Genomic DNA, 20,590 nt, shown 5'->3' on the forward strand with positions numbered 1-20,590 from the left:
GCAGATGTTCTGAATACTTGTTCAAAGAAGCTTGCTCATTTGATTAAACAAACACATGTGAACCTTAAAAATTCAATTCCATATTATATTTTTCCACATGACAACCAAACCAGATGGTTGAAGAAGGGTGTTACACTAAAACTTTTTACGCCATGTTTTATTTGCCAGCATTGAAAAGGACACCTAAGGTGCACCCCCCCCCTTTGTCAGAGATCATCAAATACATACTTTCTGCAGAAATAATCTTGCAAGATTTTCTTCTTCTCTACCTAATAATACAGCTACATAATTTTACAAATAGGGGTCTTTTAAATCATTGGATTTTACAACCTGTATATTTTTTTTTTGTATGTATAAGTGTAAATGTAATCTACAAACAAAAAAATGGATATGATCAAGAGCATTTGAAATTGTCTACATACATCTGTTTCTTCTTCAAACATACCGCATTTAACTCATTAAATGTCCAGGGCACTTTTGAACAAAGGGGGAACTTATAAGTTTAATGTATTTGAAGTACACTAACTGGGATCTTAATCAAACAATGAAATCAAATGTCTGGACAAGTGTTTCCATTTTGCCAAGGTGCTTTCTCAAACAACTAATACTCCTAAAGCTGTAGACACGGTTCGACAATGAGACTGGGATTAAACGGCCCTCGTTCACATTGTTAATGAGGTTGGTTCATCTCTAAGCTGAACAGTCAATATTTAGTATCCCATATTCATAGCTGGCAACCTGTACACAACATTCATCTCTCTATATACGTACATCCACATTTCACTTGTACTCACACAAGAAACCCTTTTTACTATATACATCATAAACAGACTGGTCCCTTAATTGGGCAAACAGCTGACAAAAAGGTTGGAACTTCATTATTCAGTACAATCTTTGGACTACTTTTGAAAATTAAAATCCATGAGACTGTGGTCATTCAAAAAGGCTTTAATCATAGCCTCTCGTTGTAGTGTCATCAAATAGATTAAACTTTGTACAGTATCTAAATTTGGATTTCTATGCCAGTAAATTGTGACAAATTTGTAAACTGTCATATATATAATTTTTCAGGGAGGTATATACTCTAGACTTGTTGCAGGACAATTATCAAAATTGGTACTAATTTTCAGTCTTTTTCATGACATTAACTACATACATTCAAAGACAGCTAGACCTTACAAACCTAGAATCTCAAAAATGAGTCTGATGCTCTACCAACTAATCATCAGCGATTGGCAAGACTCTGAACTATTACATTCTTTTGATTCCATTCTTTTAAGTCTTCTTGAATACTCAACATATATAGAGCCCAGACTCCAGTAATAGTATCCCAATTCTAGAAAAAGGGTTTGGTCACGGCATAAAATATACATGTAGGAGTGAAGAAAATACACAGCCAGTTGTAGATTCTAACCAGGGATCTAGATTTCCTAACACTTGCATTTGTTGGATGCTCTACCAATTAAGCTACCGGTATATCTGCATGGTCGCAAGCGATCTAAACGTGACCTACAACAGTATCATATGTACACAAATCTTTCCCTTTATTAGTAACTAGTTAACACCAAAACTATATGTGATCATCATGAACTGACAATCAAATTATAAATTACAACATGAATTCTTGTTCCTAACAAAACTTTTATCCCATAATATTGAACAGTTGCACTGTACTGCCTAAAGACAAAATAGACTAACAAATATCTGAAGGACACTTTGAAACAATTCCTTTAAAACTAGTAAAAGGCAAAATTAAAATCTTAAGGCGGCATATACAGTCAAACCTCGATGATTCGAACTCCGATGAATCGAATTTCTCGCTGTATCGAACTTTTTGTCTGGTCCCGAATTGCTTCACTATATAACATCAATAACTAACCCATGTATGAATCGAAGTTTTATTAATCGAAGTTCTCGATGTGTCGAATTTTTTTCATGTACCATTTGTTATAGAATCATAGGCAACTGACACTCGATGATTCGAATCAAAATTTACCTGTACAGATCAGGTGTTCGCCGATACCCCGTGGCATGCTGTCACACCTAGATGTCTAGCGACGGCCCTTCGCCAGACAATAGGGATTATCAAGATAATTGATATCACTTACCAGGCCGATACCCGGTGCTTTGTTTTTACAAGCTGCGTTATTAAAATATTAGTACGGCAAAGATACAGTTAGTCGTTTTTGATGGTCGCCGCCGCCATTGGTAGCGGTTTGTAGAATTTACGGAACGGTAAATAGCGAGCCACATTATTAGTAACTCATACTCAAAACTGTTACATTGCAAAACTTTGGCTTAAATACTGGAGCAAATCGATCATTCTAAATCGAAGTATTTTGTAGGTGTTGTAGCGCTTTCGGTTCCTCCTTTTCAGTTTCATTTTTACAACGTGTTTTCGTTTTTATATTCATTCCGTAATATCAACTCTCGCTTAAATATAGTCACCAAACGAACACATGTACATGGGTTTAGCCTAGTACACATAAGTCTTGTTTATAATATACATATGTATTGCTAACGATAGCAATACATGTGATTAATTGCATACTTTGTTTTTATTTTGTTTTGCTTGTGGTAAATACAATGATTATAAAGCTTACGGAACGGAGACGACATGTACACAACTACCACAGTTGGTTATGGTAAAAAAAAAGCACATCAGTATAATTTCAACCACGAATAATTCAAAGTCTCGATGATTCAAAGTTTTTCTGATGGTCCCTTGAACTTCGATACATCGAAGTTTGACTGTTTATTGTTGATAGGATTTGTGCTATCAATGACGCACTCGCTCTACTTGTTTATTAGAATTGTAGTCTTATATTTGAAAATCATTGCAAAAGGTGAACGGCAATCTTAGAAATAATTGATAAAGGTATGCACAGGTTAGTTAAGTTGTTTCAAAACAACTTAACATAAATGACTTAATCCCAATATGTTCAATACGCCATTTGCAAACAGCATAAATGTGAGCATATATACTTGATCTTGTCAATACGAAGACAATCTAAAAAGTTGGCTGACATAAGGAGTGCTTAGATGAGTCTATGTTATCAACACATAAATGTTTTGGTACTTACGGGCCGATTTGTGATGACAACAGACACACACAAATTCCCTACACCAAGCACGGACCAGGTGTCGAGGAAGCCCATGTTTGTTATCCCGTTTGTGTGTAAACAATGTCTGCAGCGCTAATGCATTTAAATCAAATGTACACAGTCATCTTGATCACACAATTACTCCAAACTCCAATGTAACTCCTTAATATATTTACTCTGCTATGAAAAGCTTTGTCGGAAGTTTCCTTTCTCCCGTCTTCCCTTGCTAATCGCTGACAACTAACAAGTTACCGGCCTGTCCGCAGGAACTTTACAGACCCCTGATCACATTGGAATGAATACATGTATAATATACGTCAGTCGTCTTTGATTGGAAAAAGTAAGATCGAGACACACACCCTATCACATTTCTCCAGGTGAATAGAATGGTGTATAGCACATAGAAAACCAATGTACACTCTCTAAAGCCAGTTCTGTACGGCAAGTTTATTCAACCATATTTGATTTTCATACTAAGCTTCTCAAATCCCTGTCACCTTTTAGATGCATATAATACAGGAGACCTACCATGAAAGCATTAACCATAATTGAGGTCTATTTATTGAGAGCAAACATAACCTGTGCATACATGTATCTCGAGGTATCAATATGCACATTTCCCAGCAGGCTTCCATGCCAACAACATCATACAGATCTCTATACATTTTCAAAAGTGAATATTTTCTCAGTACATATCATAAATGTAAATCGCTGAATAAATTAAACCATAGGAACCAGGCCAAGTTCTAACTGAGAGAGAGTAAATAATTTATTTATTAACTATTTGGGCGATATTCAAATTTACTTTCAATGGCCCAAGTCAATTCAAATCTGAGGACAGCATTACATGTATTTTGTATAACCTCACCCCAGACTGTTGATCAAGCTGTTGTCATATGCTTGCTAATCCTACTTAAAACAAAATGAATAGCTTAAGGTTGGGCAAATATTTGAATACCTTCCTTGAGGTAAAGCTAAGAGACTGGTCTCTCATAGTTATCCTTATCAGCACACATGTGGCCATTATATATCTATAGAAGAACAGGGAAAATACACATGATTCCTGTCAAGTGCCCCGACCAGGAATCGAACCCAGGTCTCCGGTCTGGAAATCTACACCCCTACTGACTGAGCCAAAGAAGTATGCTCCGTCAACTAAGAGACAGAGACTGTATACGTATCTAACTTTATGTAAAAACCACACCAACCCACTCCTCCTAAATATCATTCAAAAATTATCTACTTGATGCTTTTATTTGAAAGGGAGTTAATTCACTAAAATGATACATTTACAAAATAGAAATTTAAGGGATGGATTTATTAATTCAACGTTCATGCCAATGGTTCATTATATATATAGTCCAGTATAAAGTTAACCCAGCTGCAAGCCAACTTATTCCACTTACAAGAGTTTGGCATGTAGATCATTTTGGTATGTTTAAGAATTAGATTTTATAATCTCTAATGCAATAAATTTCAATTGATTTTGATGAGTTTATGACAATTCTTATAATTAGTAACCTGTCAACTATGTAGCTTTTTAATCTATTTAATGATTAGGAAGTATCTGCAATTTAATGATTTCTCTAGATAGCTACATTCATGTATACATGTTAGGTTGGGAGGAAAATGCTTGAATAGTGAAAAAGTAGATAGTTCCCACTATCCAGATGAGTATCATATGGAGGTCAAATACAATCTTACTGAGTGGTCTTTTTCTACTAAGCATTTGTCGGCTTAGGTCTCATTGTGTCGAAGCAGTATATATATTGTATTTGTTTAACCTGATCATCTTGTACAAAAGTACATATTTAAAGCCCACTTGCTCCGGTTGAATGTATATCTGACAGTCTAGGGCCATTACTTGCTTCTGTGATTATATCAATATGATTGATTACAATAGAACACATGAAGAAATGCTCTCTTTGACCCTTCCCGGCGTGACTTCTATTCAGAATTAACGTACTTCATCTCTGTGTTCACGATTTTAACAAAGGTATTATCGTTATTACAGGCACATTTGTTATTTCAACTGGGAGTATATTCATACAAATTGCCAAACACCTGCTGTCACATCAGAACCTATCACCTTTATATCCGATTCTACGGGATATAATACGTCTTTGTAAAGGACTGGCTACAACTCATCTGTACATTATCTGCCTATGATCAGGTTTCGGTCTACAGTCTCGGGCCATCATTCCACGGGAAGGGACCCACAAAATTACAATATACCAGTTCAATTTCATATGTTTTCCCTATCCATTTCTAATCTTGTTGTTAATCTAATAAACATTAATAACTTATTTTGATGAACATGAATAATATAATTTTATTTGATGTTGATTGCCACAGACTCTCTAAAATTTTTTCAATATTTAGTCCGTTTTGACCACATACACTAGAATTTAAAGCCATAATTCCCAAATGAGATGTTTGATGTGTATGGATGTTTGTAGAATTTATTTTCAAGTTAGTTCATTTAAAATATACCAGTTATGGATTAATAGGAGTAATATTTTTTCTGAAAAATAAAAACAATGCTAATAATGCTACCCCTACCCCTTAATTTTGAGCTCCAAAATGCACAATTTTCAGCCATTTTTGTCAAATTTTAACCCTTTTATAGAAAAAAGTTATTGGTATTAAAACTTTTGTCAATAGTTTGCATATCAATAGGGAGAAGGGTTGACTTTCTTTCTAAAATCAGGCAGAAAAAAACGGGGGGGTCCGTGAGGCTTACTTGTTTTTTTTGCCATTTCCATTTTAAATATTTGTTATTTTCAGATTACATAAATCACCATTAAATGTAGAAAATAAAAGTGACAAAAGTGTATCTTCGCAACATTAAGTTGTAATATCTTATTTCACACTGAACCCTTGAAAATGGTGTCAATATTTTAACGAATACAGCTGAAAATCTTCGTGAAGATAACTAATAAAAGAAAGCTCTCGGAATCTACAAGACAGGTTATAGCTACATTTTGGATGAAAAGTGTAATGACTCTAGCTTACTTGATAACTTGTCATTTGTTACAAGATGTGTTTAACGTGCTTCTAAATATTACCCTACCCATTAGGCCCACCTTCTGCAGTGATGATTTAAGTAACAAGGGCCCAGAGGGCCTGTATCGCTCACCTGGGTTTTTTGTTAGTAATTATCACAAGGAACTCTGACAATTAGAAAATAATAAGCAAAATTGACTCCCAAAGTTTAATTTTTGAATCACAACCACTTACAGTGATGCTATTGATACCACGGTGGGGATACAAATATGCTATCCAAATACATAGGTTCAGAGAGACAAAGTAATTTATTTGAAAATAGTAGTCTAATTGAGTCTCTTTTTAGACCTCGCATCTATTGCCCGTTTAAGGCCCCGGGGGTCAGCCCTAGTCAATTTGTACAATTTCAAATCCCAACCCTATTAAGGATGCTACCATTGCATTATAAGTGCTCTTCCATTCTTAGTTGCAGAGAAGAAAGTCGTTTATATGGAAAATAGCTAAATTGACCCCACCCTTTTGACCCCACCCTTCAGGCCTCCGGGGGGGTCAGCCCCATCTTTTGCTAAAATTTTGAATCCAAACCCTATAAGGATGTAACTATTGCATTATTATGAGCGCAAATCCCATGTTAAGTTGCAGAGAAAAAAGTCATTTATATGGAAATTGACCACTTTTGACCCCCGCCCCTCAAGCCCCGGGGGGGTCAGCCCATATCACCCCCACCCCCCCCCATTTGATTCAATTTGAATCCCCTGCCTACAATGCAAGGATTGCTACCATTGCCATTATAAGTGCTATACCATGCTAAGAGTTGCAGAGAAGAGGTCATTTATATGGAAAATAGCCAAATTGACCCCCTTTTGACCCCGCCCCTCAGGCCCCCCTCCCACCCACCCCGGGGGTCAGCCCTATCATTTGCACAATTTTGAATCCCCACACTATAAGGATGCTACCATTGCAATAATGGGTGCTATACCATGCTTAGTTGCAGAGAAGAAGTCATTTATATGGAAATAGCCAAATTGACCCCTTTTGACCCCACCCCTCAGGCCCCCGGGGGGGTCAGCCGTATCATTTGCACAATTTTGAATCCCCACCCTATAAGGATGCTACCATTGCATAATGGGTGCTATAAATAACCATACTTAGAGTTTCAGAGAAGAAGTCGTTTATATGGAATAATAGCCAAATTGGCCCCTTTTGCCCAATTTGACCCCCGCCCCTCAGGCCCCCGGGGGGTCAAGCCCCATTATTTGTTACAATTTTTGAATCCCCACCCTATAAGGATGCTACCATGCTTGTTTTCATTATTGGGTGCTTTTGACCCCGCCCCCTCAGCCCCCTCGGGAGTCCCATGTGCTTGGTTTCAAATGGAGAAGAAGTCGAAGTCATTTTATATGGACCCCATTTGAACCCTCATAGCCAATTTTGAATCCCCCCCACCCTATCAGGATGCTACCATTGCATTGATCCCATGCTTGGTTTCAGAGAAGAAGTCGTTTATATGGAAATTAGCCAAATTGACCTCTTTTGGCCCGCCCCTCAGGCCCCCCAGGGGGTCAGCCCCATCATTTGTACAATTTTCAGTAAGTAGCCCATAAGGATGCTACCAGTCAAATTTTGTTGAAATCCGACCAGCGGTTATGGAGAAGAAGTCGATTGTTGACGGACGACGGACGACGGACGACGGACGACGGACCGCCGACGCCGGACGCTGCGGTATCCCATAAACTCACCTCGGTCCTTTGGACCAGGTGAGCTAAAAACAATTTAAGTAAAAAATGGGAAAACGACAGCTCTACTCAAAGCCAAAAAAGACAACAATTTCAAAATGGCCGCCAAATGGGCCATTTCTTTCTTAAACGGCTGTGTAAAAAAAACTGCTCAAAATAGAAATGTAATTTTTTGACAAAATTTGCTACAGACCACATGCTACAGATATTGATAAATCGTATTTGAAAATCTCATAACGTTTTTGATCTATGTCGAAACGAGACTTCAACGGGACTGAAACCACAGAAGAATACATCCTTAAAGAGATCAGCAATATGACACTTTTGTTCACACTAAAGAGAATTCCACAGGACCTTTTGTAATGGAAGATGATCACCAAACATGGACATCAAACCATTTCAGCCCCTTGTTGCCTAGACAGAAAATGCAATTTCATTTTTATTGACCCCACCATTCCAGCCTCTTAGGGCCACATTTTAATACTATTTGTTAAATACAAAAGTTTACCTGATAATCATAATCCCTTTAAATACCAAGTACGATGATTTTTACCATGATAATCAAAATTCATGCTGTCATTCATGACTCAAGAAGAAGTTTCGAAGTACGGAAAAAGTTGATAGACGAGGCATTGGAGTATGTTAAGCATTGATTGGTTAAGTATTGCATTAACAGATCATGAGATAATGGGAAATACAATTTAAAGTCATTCTAAAAATTTACAGCACACTTTTCAAATTCATAAACCAAATCCAAGATTAATCATAAATATCGAATTTTTAATATAGACATGTCAATGTATTCATGGTTCTATCGTTTAGGTGTGACAATAGTGACAAATTGGACTGGTTCAATCATGAAGGCAAACACATATTAGTGACCAGAAGTAGTTTTCTTCCCATTACAGCCCCCACTCATACTCGGTTGAACATATATTCGAAGCTGATATCCAAAGGTTCAAAAATCGGACTCCTGGTCGCTTGCCAAAGTTTCGCATAACCTGTTGATGATTATTTTCTAGCCTGTGACAAAAATTGGGTGATACTTGCCAATCGTTACCATTTCAAGCATTGTACATTGGGAGTATGTTATAGTATCATTGCATAAGATATGCAAAAATAAACATACTTTTTGAATGTATTTGGAATTGTAAATTAATTATCTTTGGGGGTGTAATTATTACAAGGACCCCCAACCCTTAGAAAAAAAGCTTTGAAAAAAGTGAGGAATGTAGTGTATTGGACTTGTTCTATCATCAGTGGACCAGGTTACTCAATCAGTAGAGCATTCGGCTAGTGTTTTGGAGGTCCTAGGGTTCAAATCCTGGTTCTGGCCACTACATTTTCTCCTCTCCTGTTACAATCGAAAACAAGATTATTATAATTTGTTTTCACTACTAGTGGGAAATCTTGAATTGAAAAATCAACCACACTTGGTCAAGGATTATTTTAGGCAAGATACTTACTAAAAATGTGATAAAGTTTTATGCACAGCAGACGACGGACGAAATACGTTGGCTATAGGTTATCAAATACATATCCTTATTCTCATTGAATCTGATTTTTTTTTACCTTGCTGTGTTAAGCTTTTCTTAAAATTATCAAATTTTGTTTCTAGATAATGAACCTAATGTTTACAGTAATTATACATCTTTTAATAGTCAAATAACCATAGAGTCTACATTAATTAGCAGATGACCAATTTTGCTTAACTTCAAGATAAGGTAATCTTCATTATAAAAAGAATTCATGCTTGTTTAGTTGAACATCCAGGGTCATGGAGGTGACACAATCATATATATACTACAAACTGCAGGAAAATCATGTTTATCGAGAGTAACTGGGAAGAAAAAAAACATTGGGCCGCTCGACCAGAATCTCATCTGGCACATGGCATACAAATCTCATCACTGCCCAGGTGAGGGCGGGGTTGCAGTGAGTGTCAGGACATCTTAACCACTTTACCTCCCGATTAGTAAAGTATTGCTACATGTTTATGTCTATGCAGATAGTGAGTGCATGTGTTTTCGGGAAACTTTACGTGGGTTGGTTATATGTTTGTGTTGTGTTTGAACAGTTTCTTTGTGGACTGAAAACTTGAAAATCTACCTAACTTCATAAAGTCATTCTCACCAAAGCTTCCTTTAGCCAGTAAATATATATCAATAAACCAAACCCTGTCAAGTTGTTCTGACACCAAGCCAAAGTGAATTCCAAGGGCCCACTTACCATGTGGAGACACTTATCTGGATTCAGTTAAATGCTTCATTTATTTCTCAAAATATTGCATGCTGTAAACATAATTTTTCATACGATTCACAATGGAAGGACAATAATATTTATTACCTGTCTGTGCCCTTCATTTCTTCTTCCCATGGCAATTTTGTTTCTCCCTCTACCAGCACTCATGAATCGCCGGCTGGTTGCCGGTGTCGCCACCTCCTATAACAGGCACTGGAGTCGAGCGTGCAGTATGAAGATGTCACACAGACTCCACCTCCATTGTATCAGATCTTGATATCTGGCGGGCAGACCCACAGTACTACCTACAGACATTATCCAATCTAGATCACAGCACCAAGAGATTGAACAGGTGTTCGGGAGGAAGGCTGAAGAGGGATGGGGGGGGTAGCATACTCAACAAACAAGGCCATCAGGAATTCAGTTTTGGAAGCTGATAGTCTTGCAAGTCTTGCCTGACAAACAGCAGTCATTACCCCCCCCTCCCCTCAGAACTAAGTCTACACCATCCCACAGCATGCACAAGGGGTTGTAGCTTTCCAAGTCCCATTGCTTGCGCAATCACAGCTAAAACATTTCAAGTGCAGCCGCTGAACGAACACCTGTCGCTTACTGTCTGTTAGTACAGGGGCCCACAACTTGACAAATTTTAGGCAAGTACAAAATCATAGCTTGGAGTTAAAGTTAAGAGAGCCGCAATGACAATATTTAATGTTTCTTGTCTAATTCTTGAGTTTCTGTGTGTTGCAAATTTTCACATAAGATGCCCAGTACTGGTTTTTGCTTGATAACTATTTGCATCATTTTGGTTGCAACTCTCATAACAGCCTGACGTACAAACTATTTTGTTATCCCCCATACGTTTAGCTAATATGTTTGAGAGGGGTCGCAGAAACTGTTTAACATTTGTACCCAATTTTTCCACCAATGAATTAAGTATTTCGTAAGGTAACAGTTGTTATTTTTGAAATTTGAAATCGTCCATCAGATTATTTAAAAAGCTAATGAAAGGCATCATGTGTGGATGAAAAGGTTTCCTGTCACATCACTACTTTGCAATTCCCTTACTATCGACTTCTCAGTTCTTCAACACCCTTTGTGCTCTGAGCTTGAAATTTTCTTGATCGTTAATCAATTTCATAAACATGACTAGGAATGATGCCAAACTCATAGGTTTCAACAAACTGGTTGTCGTCCATGTGTTCACTTGATTTCTCATTGTCCTGTTTTTGAAGGTTTTGATAAAATGCATGCTGTTTGGAAATTTTCTAGGAGTAGGGGCTTGGGATACAATTTGATCAGGTTCAAAGATCCATTCCTGTCAACTGGCCAATTAGTATCGTTTCAAAGGTGCGGACAGTTTGTGTATGTAATTAGCAAACTCTTTTCTCACCAACCAGATTCTTTATTCTTGTCCATGGTCATTAATGCTCAATCACCTGAGGTTATCTCCAACAGATGAATTGTCAAGCAGCTTTTTTGCCAGAGATTGGGTATTTTCAAAGAAGTTTTCCCGTTTTAAAGTCTGGTGTGAACAGCATGGGTAGTGCCACAACAGTCTCTTTAATTACCCTTGGGTCTTGTATTTTCTAACCCATGTTGAAACAATTGCTTTAAGAAGTCCTTGCACTTTGTTGGTATGCTTCATGTAGACATGAAGAGTCTGGATCACAGCTCGTTTCTAACAGTTTATTTTACTCTCTCCAATGTTTGGTATAAGTTTCCCCAGTATGCGTGAACATGCAACTGTCCAAGTCCATCTCCGAATTGTGGAATGACTTCATTAAATGAGTTGTATAACATTTAAGTCTAACGTCCCAATTCGAGTCCGCGAGGGCCAGGGATAGGCCGTTGAAATGGCCAAAGGGTCAGTGTATGGTAAACGTCCTCCATTTCTTCTCACGGGTAATCAACAACTGTTCCAAAATTTTCAACGCGTCTATTGAAGCTCTCATCACTTAGCTGATCGAGAAACTCATTTTGTTCCATATTCCACAGCCCCGGCCGTATTGTGTATCTAGGTACGATGCATTGAATTCATGGACTGGAAACTTGGCTACATGGGCTACTTTACCAGCCATATATATCTAAGGATCAGGAATAAAAATTGAATGTAAAAAATATGACCCGGATCCTATCCCATTCAAACCTCAAGGTGTTGTAAACGCTCCGTCTGCATGGCATACATTTCATTGTTCACGACATGGGCTTTAAAGCTCACATGCATACCACAAATATCACATTACTGTTTCGGCCATTGAAGAGCTGTCTAAAGGATGGCGCGAACTTCACCACAACAACACAAACTATGGTGGTCACACCATGACTTCTATTCGATGACACCCGTATGTTGTACCGTGTCCATAGTTTTTAATAGTGTGGAACGAAAAACAATTGATTTTAATTGTCCCTGCATATTTCTCAAGAATTTCCGCTTACACTTAATATTCTTAGTGTCTTTTGATATGACGAATAAGTTTCTACATTCAGATTCAATAAGAAAGGGCATAATTCTAAAAAGAATTACGGATCTAACAAAACCACGGACATTATAATAAAACGAAAAGATACCCGTGTGTATTGTACACAGCTGTGTGTACTAGAATCTTTCTTAACTTTTTATACTTAGATAAACCCACAAAGGAAAACATTACTTTAGTTACTCTGTGTTAAAAGAAAATCAATTTTAAGTTTAAAGGGACACTTCTCCTAGCATAAAATTATGATTTAAGAAAAAACAAAATCTTCTAAATAAATTCTTTATCACGGTTTTAACTCAGTGATGAATGATGAATTTTGGAGGCATATACATAATTATTGTAGATCTTTATATTGTAATTTCTAGGTTTAACATCTAGGAATAATCTGTTTGGGACAGTTTTTTTCCGGATATATGTATATTATTTGTAAGATCTAGGAATACATTCTGTTTGGACCATTATATATACAATGTAATTGTTTACGAATCCCAACTCTTGTTTGAATTCCCAAAGTTGTATACAAAATACCAGAAACTTAATTATATACTGTATACATATATATAATGTTTCATGCTTGGAATTACATGTTACATGCTTTATTTGCATATGAATAAATGAAATGAGTTTATATTAAAGGATACTCCACCGCTGAAAACAAATGGTATTTTTTCACAATTAAAAAACAGGAGGCAGACGATTTAGTATTTTTCTTCAGTTACAAAAGTTACTGACTTTACAACAGTGTTATCAACAATACAACAGTCTGAGATTCTAATTTTTACTTAAAGTTGAAAATATTGAAAAATAATTCAATTGCATCCCGAAAAAAAATATATCAATAGCACTATACCCTTATGGAAGAAGAATGAGTGCGCATGAAACCATAAGGCAAAAAAAAAACATATTTTTATAATTTTTTTGTGTTAATAGGATTAAACACCAATTGTTGTTCAAATGATGAATTAATTTATGCTCTGTCGGCGAGGGTGATCTTTAATAGTATATCAAAACTTTTTGTACCATGTTTATTTGTTTTGGCCTCATGTTGCATATAATAGAATGATTATGATGTTTTAATTTGAATAAGATAAACAGCACACTTTTTTGCTTTTTAAAAATACAATGTACTAAACAATCATAACAATATTTTCTTTTGACGGTGTGGGTTCATGTGATGTTTATTTTTGACGAATCATATTTTTGCGTCGTGCACTTTTGAAATCACAAACGGTTATTGATTATTATTTTATTGGTCGCTTTGTTTTAGAATGGGTTTATGTTTATACACTAAAATCAAACATCTATGAAGTTTTGTTCTAGTTACGAACTACATGAAGCTCATCATGGTTGATGACCAGACAGCTCAAGGTATTTATTGACACGAACATGACAAGTTCGCCCGCGCGCACCTGTAATAAAGATATAAAGTATAAAATACTCTCCCAAGCACTCTCCAAAAGGGTATCGGCGACTCGTCCGGGAATGGGACCAAGCTAACAGGTCACTACTTGCTCCTATGTATCGCACTCACTGGTCACCTTTAAAGGACTAGTAATTTGACCAGTCGGTGTCCAGCTCCATTGGTAATTATCCTAATTGACGATTCTTGAGACCATTCAGAACGACTTGACATAAATGCATGCCACAATTGACTCAATTAATTATCATTGTTATATTTAATTATCATTAAGATGATAATCTTAACGAAAGTGTGTTTGATATAACAACAAAGGTATTCAAATTCAAAGAATGACTCGAGGCCAATCTTAATTTGTAACGAAACTGTTTAATTTTTCCACATCTTTTCACAGTATCATCTAGGGAAAAAAAAAACAGTTTCTGACTATTGAACATCTTGAAGTTTGTTATTTTCTGCATTTATTATTTTTTTATATTTGTAATTTCCATTAAAAATATTTTAAATGCTATTTTTGTAACGATTTAATTCAAATCCAATAGAATCAAATAGAATGAAAAACAAATTAAACAAGAAATATTTAAACCATCAACGTGTTTCGGTTTAAAGAGACGTTAAAAATAACAAACGGAAAAACACAAAATCGATAAAAACTGAAAAGGTTAAACTACAATTTGTTATTGATTCTTCATTACTGTGTCTTCTCACTACAAATAACGCTACCAGTCGACTGTTTATTATCTATTATTAGTCGACTAATCTCCTTGAAGAGAGACTGCGCGTTCCATTTGCGTGTACCAAACTGATACGGCACCCCCTAATGGAACGCGGTTTTTTTTTCATTAAATATAAAAACTAATTATTTTCTGTTAACAATAAAATGGATAAAAAAGTAATACCTAAATAGTTTCGACATACATTAAATAAATTATTCGCGTAATTACATAGGATATATATATACTCTCTGTCCATTTATTTTCCACAAAGAAAACATTCCGATGAAAAAGTCTCGGGTCCGCCATCTTGGATCCAAGTGGAACGCTTGCTAGTACGGTCCTAGGCGCGTTCCATTTGAGATACAGAAGATTCGTATCGATACAACTGGTACGAATCTGCAAATGTAACGCATGGTCTCGTGGTAGCCAACAGGTACCTGGCACGAAAATGTTTAACCAACAGTTTACATATATATATACTATAATATATAAATATGTATACTGTTGGTTAAAAATTTTCGTGCCAGGTCCCTGTGGTAGTAGCTACCAAATAGCGTGTTGAAAAATAGGCGGGCAGCAACTTCGGTTGGTTCCTTTATCATGTACAACAGAGTCAGCATCAATTTACTATTTGTCTTTGACTGGTATAAAACCCAATCTGCCATTGTTTCACGACATACAATTTATGGAATATCTATTTATGTGCAGTTTATTTGTCTGTTTAGGGTTACCCGACTGACCCCAATTTTTTATCGCCGACCCTAATTTTTTTTTCTACTTTTCTAAGAAAAAAAAAAAGAAAAAAATGAAAGTCGGGATTTTGATCTCAGACTCCGATTCCGGCCTTTCTTTTAGAGTGAAAGACACTAAATAATAATAATAATATTTGAAAAAAATGCCGACCTACCGACCCTATTTTTTTGCCAATATAACCCTAAACAGACAGATTTTATCGAACTTAAAAATGAAATATCTAAATTCAGTTTGGATGGTAAAATCTTACTGGCAGGGGATTTTAACGCTAGAACTGGGAACTTGACTGATTTTCAGAAACATGATGACGTCTCACCTCATGTCTCGCCTCTACTAACTTTTTATACTATTGATCGAGATATGAGCCGCGGTGGCCGAGTGGTTAAGATGTCCCGACATATTACCACAAGCCCTCCACCTCTGGGAAGCGGGTTCGAATCCCATGTGGGGCAGTTGCCAGGTACTGACCGTTGGTCGGTGGTTTTTCTCCGGGTACTCCGGCTTTCCTCCACCAACAAACCTGGCACGTCCTTACATGACCCTGGCTGTTAAGAGGACGTAAAAATAAACAAACCAAACAAACGCGAGTCACTAGATCAAGTAATTAACGTTCAAGGGCGGCAACTCATAGATTTGTGTATCTCTTCAAGGCTACGGATATTGAATGGAAGATATTTAGGGGATTTATTGGGTAACTGCTCTTGTATTAAACACAATGGCAGTAGTGTTGTTGATTATGTTTTAACAAGGATTTAGGGAGTACGTCCTTGGTTTTAACTAGTCCTCAGTAAACTATTTCGTTGTAGAAGCACCAACTTACTTGTCAGATCATGTACTAAGTTACTTTTTAGATTGTAAAATAGTCGAAAATCCGAGAGTGATCTTGCCTCCCCAAAATACTATTATGAAAACATATCGATGGGAAAATTCCTCAAATGGCAAAGTAATCGAAGTATTGGGGGATATAACTATAAAAGAAGATATTCTGAGGCTTGAATCTACCATGTACTAACGAGGGAGTAGAGAATACAACAGCTTTGATTACGGACATACATGTATATGAAAAATAACAAAAACGATGTATGTCGGATTAAGTACGTAAAAGAGTGAAACCAAAGCGAATCATAAAGGAACTTCAGACCAAGGAATGTTTTAGCCTTAGGTCAACGTTTAACAGCCTGGGCAATAAACTTAATTAAGAAAATTCAATATGACTCGCAGCTAAGGTTGAAATTTCTGTTTCTATTTGCAAACAACTAAACATATGAAAAAAAAGAAAGAATATGTTTTATAAGCAAACAATTCTTGAAAAAATAAATGCAATACCTTACAGTGAGTCTAATCAATTATGGCACTGAAGTACTGAAATCCCTTAAAAATCCCCTTGCCGAACAAGGTATCGGTAAACATCAAGGACGTAAATGACTTATAAATCCTTGGTAAACATATTTTCAATATAATATGCGACATGTATGAAAAAACACAATCCTCAATTAAATTCAAATCGTTTTAGCCGCATAATCCGTATCTTTCAGGGTCCGTAAATCAACAAAAGAAAATTAGGGTACATATATTATAAAAAGTTATCAACTTTCCCCTAATTACACACCCAAAAAGTCCCGAGTTCAAAAGAAATTAATGATTAAAAATTCGATATCGAGAGTGTTTGAATATGCATTTTCAATCGTAGACGATCACGTGACTTTCCAGACCAAACGAAATGGCGTGCCCAGTCAAAAGTGTGTCGTTCATGTTAGCAGGAACTTCTACGGAAGAACTTGTTACTTATCATGAACAAGTGAATGTTTTGTTATGTGATGAAGTTAAAGAGTCCCCCAGAACAAATATATATACATTATCGTCGTGTAAACAATACTTCCATTCGGTCATTTTGAGTGTTTACAATACGGCGATCGGTTGACTATGCTTTGCCTAATTTCCGGGGGCCACCGGAGGGATTTTTGTGGGAACGGTATTTAAACTTCGTATAAAATACGTGTTGCGATACCATACATCGTACTAGACAAGATAATAAATTGTACAAAAATGTACCAGATATATAAATAATGGTATTGATAAATAATGAAATAGACAAGACACATCGTACTATATAGAGACGAAAATGGTTATCTACATGTAAATCTCTGGTGATATTTTTTAAAATAAATATCTCAGACGATATTTGACTTGCCTTGGATAACCATATAACTTGTTTTATAAAGGTCCAAATGAAATAAAATAATAAATCAAGTAAAATAAGCACGGAGAGCAAACTTGACATAATATGCATTTTTGTTCAATGTCATATGTGTATACATGTACATGTATACATACATATCTATTAGTTAAAAAATCACCATGTACCGCCATAAACGAGTATAAAACTTAATACATGCATGTTATTGTATGTATATTTCTGATATTTATGTTGGAAAAGCTCCATGTTCGTTAAAAACATGATGATAAATTTCTGGTGAGACTATAAACATTTGGTTATATGATTTCAGGGATTACAGAAAATTAAAAAAAAAAAAAAAGAAAGAATGGGGTTGAGGTTGCAATAAGGCGGTTCAATGTGTGTTAAAAGTTCTTAATGTCTAACATGCAATATATTTTCTGTGTAGATAATGAAGACAGCTCCCTTGGTTAAATTTGTGATGTACACATGATACACATGTAGCTTGCCAATGAACCATATAGCTACCATATATGATGTCCAGCCGTGAATTTGCCTCTGAATCAAATGAATCATGTATAATGAAAGACCTAGGTGTTTCTTATACAATCATATTTCATGCACAAATAGTACATTCATATACATTGTATATAGTGTACATGTACACATATTGTGCATTGAATTTTAAGTCAATAAAAAAATGACTGGAGTTCAAAATAGCATCCAGTAGTAAATAAGCTGACCATAGCATGTGATTCTCATGTCATCAGAGTAATTGTAGTAAAATTCATTTTTTTAGTATGTATATAGTCTAACCTGGTGGAAAATCTAACTTTATTAGTTGTATTTTGTAAGTTTATTTTTATATATTCAAGCAATCCTAATTCCTTTAGTGTGATCTTGCTCTAAACACTAAGTGAAGTTGCTAAGAGCTTATACATGTAGACCTTGATTGACCTTGACTAATTAAAGTTATTGTCAATCTATTCCTTTCTAATTCAATCAAAACTTTGCAACTTAAAATAGTCAATACTGAATAATGCAATTTAACAACATGCATCACAGGCTATTGTCTCTACAGATATATGGATTTTTTTTTATTCTTATTATATGTATATCTATAGAGCCAAAATCTTGAGATTTGACACTGACTTTTTGACCCAAATAACCTTTGATCTAGCTCCAGTCTTGTTTGCTATTTATTTTCTGTATTTGAACATTTCTAAAATGAAACAGCTCCCATAATTAAAAACAACTCAGACAAATGACATATATTATTTTAATTGGTTTATTGTTCATAAATTGGAATTACATCCTTGTCCCATATAAATTATTCAAAAGTTATACATACTAGGTATGTAAACATGCAATAATGCACATTATTATTCCTTTTTTCATTTGTGTGAAGAATGAAATAAAATATTTTGGGCAAAATATCCTGGTGATAAATAGTAAAGAATATGCTAGGTTTGTTCTGTCCTAGCCTTCTTGAAAATAATTTCTTTCTGGTTCATAGCATGGGTACATTACAAACAGACTTAAAATTTATTTTTTACTGTCAGTGTTTATATCTGGTGGAAATCTACTTTATTAGTTGTTTTTCCCTTTTAGTTTATCTTTTTTTTCAAGCAACCCTAATTCCTTTAGTGTGCCCATCACATTATTGAAGTTGCTTAAGAGCTTCTGTCATCTGGTTGAAGGTCCCATACATTCCTATAAAGAAAAAATGGAGAGTAAATGTCAGTTTTGTACATAGAAAATACTGTATACACATGCATGTACATAATCTTTCAGTGTAAGCCTACATGTAAAACAAACTAGTTCCAATTGTTTTCTGTCATTCAAACACAAATTTATAACAATTACACATTTTTGAACACAAGTTTATCAAAATCAAACCTCACTAGTACTACAGTCATACTACATAAGTAAGTTAGTCATATTCTTGAATTACAGGGTCTAGGCATTTTCATGTATGAAGAGAATTTGTATTTGACACTGACTTTTGACCCAAATAACCTTTGATCTAGCTCCAGTCTTGTTTGCTATTTATATTCTGTATTTGAACATTTCTGAAATGACACTACATAACTAAACAACTCAGACGAATGACATAATTATTTTAATTGGTTTATTTGTTCATAAATTATAGAAGTACATCATCCTTGTCCCCATATAAATTATTCAAAAGTTATACACACTATGTGTGTGTAAACATGCAATAATCATTATTATTCCGTTTTTTCATTTGTGTGAAAGAAGAAATGAATAATTTGAAAATATCCTGGTGATAATAGTAAAAAAATATGCTTGGTTTGTTCTGTCCTTCCTTCTTGAAAATAATTTCTTTCTGGTTCATAAATGGGTACATAACAAACAGCACTTTATTTTTTACTGTCAGTTTTGAACTCAGAGATACATGTAGTTGTTTATTTCCCTTTGATTTTTGGGCGAGCTGCCATCACATCTTGCACTTCTGTCATCTGGTTGAAGGTCCCAAATTATTCTATACAAGAAAATGTGGAGTAAATGTCAGTTATGTACATAGATAAATACTGTATACATGCATGTACATATTCTTTTCAGTGTAACCCTACATGTAAATCAAACTAGTTCCAATTGTTTTCTGTCAAACACACAAACTTATAACAATTACACATTTTTTGAACACGTTTATCAAAATCAAACCTCACTAGATACTAAGTTAGCGTCATTTTCTTGAATTACAGAGGTCTAGGCATTTTCATGTGAAGAATAATGGTACTAATTAGTGCCAGAATTTATGTAGCCCTTAATATATTGGACATAATATATAAATACATATTTTAAAAAGTCAATTACTATTCTTAATTTACACCACGTATGTACTTATTTTGTTGTGAATTGTCTAATATAATTGAAAGACCCAGCAGATAGATAAACCGTACGTGACCTAAGTGACTTTAAGTCTAGAACAAAACT

General features: G+C 35.4%; 1 protein-coding gene and 1 pseudogene across 3 annotated transcripts in view; one reads left to right on the plus strand and one right to left on the minus strand.

Moving 5' to 3' along the window:
* LOC138322984 (echinoderm microtubule-associated protein-like 2) overlaps nt 1–20,590 on the plus strand; it is a 107,949-nt gene that overhangs the window by 24,724 nt on the left and 62,635 nt on the right. The gene's annotated exons all lie outside the window — the stretch shown is intronic.
* Nucleotides 9,120–12,168, minus strand: LOC138308211 (TOG array regulator of axonemal microtubules protein 1-like; annotated as a pseudogene).

This window comes from Argopecten irradians, chromosome 1, assembly GCF_041381155.1.
Source record: "Argopecten irradians isolate NY chromosome 1, Ai_NY, whole genome shotgun sequence".
In the NCBI taxonomy this organism is placed as follows: domain Eukaryota; kingdom Metazoa; phylum Mollusca; class Bivalvia; order Pectinida; family Pectinidae; genus Argopecten; species Argopecten irradians.